Source organism: Arachis hypogaea, chromosome 3 (genome assembly GCF_003086295.3).
Source record: "Arachis hypogaea cultivar Tifrunner chromosome 3, arahy.Tifrunner.gnm2.J5K5, whole genome shotgun sequence".
Taxonomy (NCBI): Eukaryota; Viridiplantae; Streptophyta; class Magnoliopsida; order Fabales; family Fabaceae; genus Arachis; species Arachis hypogaea.
In genome coordinates this window covers 91,622,354-91,626,701 of record NC_092038.1, presented here as the reverse complement: position 1 = coordinate 91,626,701, position 4,348 = coordinate 91,622,354, and the positions used below count along the sequence as shown (strand labels likewise).

The 4,348-nt window shown below is 41.9% G+C and overlaps 1 non-coding gene across 1 annotated transcript; it reads left to right on the top strand.

Annotated features, from left to right (window-relative positions):
- Nucleotides 1–4,004: 4,004 nt before the first annotated feature.
- On the top strand, nt 4,005–4,112 carry LOC112793644 (small nucleolar RNA R71). The gene has a single exon (XR_003198347.1). It is a non-coding gene; the product is annotated as a small nucleolar RNA R71 (small nucleolar RNA).
- The last annotated feature ends 236 nt before the right edge of the window (nt 4,113–4,348 follow it).

Below are 4,348 nucleotides of genomic sequence, written 5' to 3'. Positions count from 1 at the left end.
GACAGAGCGCATTGAACATTTTCACTGAGAGGATGGGAGGTAGCCATTGACAATGGTGAAACCCTACATATAGCTTGCCATGGAAGAAGTCTTGCGTGCTTGAAGAAGAAGACAGTAGGAAAGCAGAGATTCAGAAGATAGAGAATATCCAAAACCTCAACCTGTTCTCCATTACTGCAAAACAAGTACTTACTTCATGTTCTTTTACTATTTAGAATCAACCCTGATAATTATTGATATCCTGACTAAGAGTTACAAGATAACCATAGCTTGCTTCAAGCCGACAATCTCCGTGGGATCGACCCTTACTCACGTAAGGTATTACTTGGACGACCCAGTGCACTTGCTGGTTAGTTGTGCGGAATTGCAAAAGTGTGATTGCAATTTCGTGCACCAATCCTCTGGAGTGCTTTAGCTCTTCAATATCTCTTCATTGCTTTTGTTGCTCCTCCCTCATGGCTCTTTGGTCCTCTCCGATTTCATGAAGGATAATGGAGTGCTCTTGGTGCTCCATCCTAAGTTGCTCCATGTTGGAACTCAAATCTCCTAAAGAGATGTTGAGTTGCTCCCAATAGCTTTGTGAAGGAAAGTGTATCCCTTGAGGTATCTCAGGCATTTTTGATGAGGAATTTCCTCATGCTCTTGTTGAGGTCCATGAGCGGGATTTCTTGTTTGCTCCATCCTCTTTTTAGTGATGGGCTTGTCCTCTTCACTGAGGATGTCTTCCTCTATGACAATTCTGGCTGAATTGCATAGGTGACAGATGAAATGGGAAAAAGCTAACCTGGGGAAAGTGGAGGGCTTGTCAGCCACCTTGTATAGTTCTAGAGGTATGATCTCATGAACTTCCACTTCCTCTCCAATCATGATACTATGGATCATGATAGCCCGATCCACAGTTACTTCGGACCAGTTGCTAGTAGGAATGATAGAGCGTTGGATGAACTCCAACCATCCTCTAGCCACGGGTTTGAGGTTAGGCCTTCTCAATTGAACCGGCTTGCCTTTTGAGTCTCTCTTCTATTGGGCTCCTTCCACTCAGATGTCCATGAGGACTTGGTCCAACCTTGATCAAAGTTGACCCTTCTAGTGAAAGGATAAGGATCTCTTCTCATTATTGGCAAGTTGAATGCCAACCTCACAGTTTCCGGACTAAAATCTAAGTATTTCTCCCGAACCATTGTGAGCTAATTCTTTGGGTTCGAGTTCACACTTTCATCATGGTTCTTAGTGATCTATGTATTAGCATAGAACTCTTGAACCATTAAGATTCTGACTTGTTGGATGGGGTTGGTGAGAGCATCTCAACCTCTTCTCCGAACCTCATGTCGAATCTCCGGATATTCACTCTTTTTGAGCATGAAGGAGACTTCGGGGATCACCCTTTTCTTGATCATAACTTCATAGAAGTGGTCTTGATGGACCATTGAGATGAATCTCTTTATCTCCCATGGCTCAGAGGTGGAAGCAATTGCGTTCCCTTTCCTCTTTCTAGAGATTTTTCCGGCCTTAGGTGCCATTAATGGTTATGAAAAAACAAAAAGCAGAGCTTTTTCCCACACCAAACTTAAAAGGTTTGCTCGTCCTCGAGTAAAAGAAGAAAGAAAGGAGGAGAAGAAGAAGAAATAGAGGAGATAGATGGGTGTTTTGAATTCGGCCAAGGGAGGTTTAAGTGTTTATGATGTGTGAAATTGAAGGTGGTAATGAGGGGTATTTATAGGATAAGAGAGAGAGGGAATTCGTGTAAGAAGGGGTTGTGTTTGGGAGGGAAATGTTTTGAATTTGAATGGTGAGGTAGGTGGGGTTTTATGATGGGTTTTTGGGAAGAGTGTTATGGAAAGGTGTGAAGAGAAGAGAAAGTGAGTTGGGGTAGGAGGGGATCCTGTGGGGTCCACAGATCCTGAGGTGTCAAGGAATTCTGGTCCCCTCACTATTCTGGCGTGTAAATGCCCCTTGACAGCCCTTTTCTGGCATTAAACGCCAGTCTATCTGCCAATTTTTGCATTTAACGCCAGCCAAACACCCTTTTCTGGCGTTAAACACCAGCTTGTCTGCCAATTCTGGCGTTTAACACTCAGAATGCTGCCAGACTGGGCGTTAAACGCCCATTCTGCTATCCTTAATGGCGTTTAAACGGCAGTAAGCCTGTCCTCCAAGGTGTGCTATTTTTTATGCTATTTTTGATTCTGCTTTAATTCTGCAGCTATTTTTGTGACTCCACATGATCATCAACCTAAAGAAAACATAAACTAACAATGGAAAATGAAATGAAAAAGTAATTAACATAGATAAATAAGATTGGGTTGCCTTCCAATAAGCGCTTCTTTAATGTGAATAACTTGACAGTAAGCTCTTACAGAGCTTCACAGATACTCAGAGCATGATTGTGGCATCCTAACACCAAACTTAGAGTTTGAATATGGGGGCTCTGCTTGACTCTGTATGGAGAGAAGTGGATGAAGCTTTTCATACTTTTTCTCCATGTTTACAGAAGAAGATCCTTGAGCCTTAAACACAAGGTAGTCCTCATTCAATTGAAGGACTAACTCTCCTCTATCTACATCAATCACAGCCCTTGCTGTGGCTAGGAAGGTTCTTCCAAGGATGATGGATTTGTCCTCATCCTTCCCAGTGTCTTGGACTATAAAGTCAGCAGGGATGTAAAGGCCTTCAACTTTCACTAAGACATGCTCTACAAGTCCATAAGCCTGTTTCATTAATTTGTTTGCCATCTCTAGTGAGATTCTTGTAGCTTGTACCTCAAAGATTCCTAGTTTCTCTATTACAGAGAGTGGCATGAGGTTTATACCTGACCCCAGGTCACACAGAACCTTCTCAAAAGTCATGGTGCCTATGGTACAAGGTATTAAGAACCTTCTAGGATCTGTTTTCTTCTGAGGTAATTTCTGCTGAACCAAGGCATTCAGTTCCTTGTTGAGCAATGGAGGTTCATCCTCCCAAGTCTCATTACCAAATAACTTGGCATTCATCTTCGTGATTGCTTCTAGATACCGAGCAACTTGCTCTTCAACAATATCTTCATCCTCTTCAGATAAAGAATACTCATCAGAGCTCATGAATGGCAATAGTAAGTTCAATGGAATCTCTATGGTCTCTGTATAAGCCTCAGATTCCTTTGGTTCCTCGTTAGGGAACTCTTTAGTGGTTAATAGACATCCATTGAGGTCTTCCTCACTGGAAATCACTGCCTCTTCCTCCTCTATAGGTTCGGCCACTTTGGATATATTGATGGCCTTACACTCTCTCTTTGGATTCTCTTCTATATTGCTTGGGAGAGTACTATGAGGGGTTTCAGTAACTCTTTTACTCAGCTGACCCACTTGTGTCTCCAAATTTCTGATGGAGGACCTTGTTTCAGTAAAAAAACTGAGAGTGGTCTTAGATATATCAGAGACTATGGTTGCTAAGCTAGAGAGGCTCTGCTCAGAATTCTCTATCTGTTGCTGAGAAGATGATGGAAAAGGCTTGCTATTGCCAAACCTATTTCTCCCACCATTATTATTATTGAAGCCTTGTTGAGGCTTCTGTTGATCCTTCCATGAGAAATTTGGATGATTTCTCCATGAAGGATTATAGGTGTTTCCATAGGATTCTCCCATGTAATTCACCTCTTCCATTATAGGATTCTCAGGGTCTTAAGCTTCTCCTTCAGAGGAGGCTTCATTAGTACTGCCGGATGCAGCTTGCAATCCAGTCAGATTCTGAGAAATCATATTGACTTGCTGAGTCAATATTTTGTTCTGAGCCAATATGGCATTCAGAGTATCAATCTCAGGAACTCCTTTCTTCTTAATTATCCCATTATTCGCAGAATTTCTTTCAAAAGTGTACATGAACTGGTTATTCGCAACTATCTAAATGAGTTCCTGGGCTTCTGTAGGCGATTTCTTCAGATAAAGAGATCCACCAGCAGAGTGGTCCAATGACATCTTGGACAATTCAGACAGACCATCATAGAATATACATAAGATGCTCCATTCTGAAAGCATGTCAGAAGGACACTTTCTGATCAATTGCTTGTATCTTTCCCAAGCTTCATAGAAGGATTCACCTTCTTTCTGTCTGAAGGTTTGGACTTCCACTCTAAGCTTGCTCATCTTTTGAGGTGGAAAGAATTTGGCCAAGAAAGCATTAACCAACTTTTCACAAGAGTTTATGCTTTCCTTAGGTTGTGAGTCCAACCATATTCTAGCTCTGTCTCTTACAGCAAAGGGGAAAAGCATAAGTCTGTAGACATCGGGATCAACCCCATTGGTCTTAATAGTGTCACATATTTGCAAGAATTCAGCTAAGAACTAATGAGGATCTTCCAATGGAAGTCCATGAA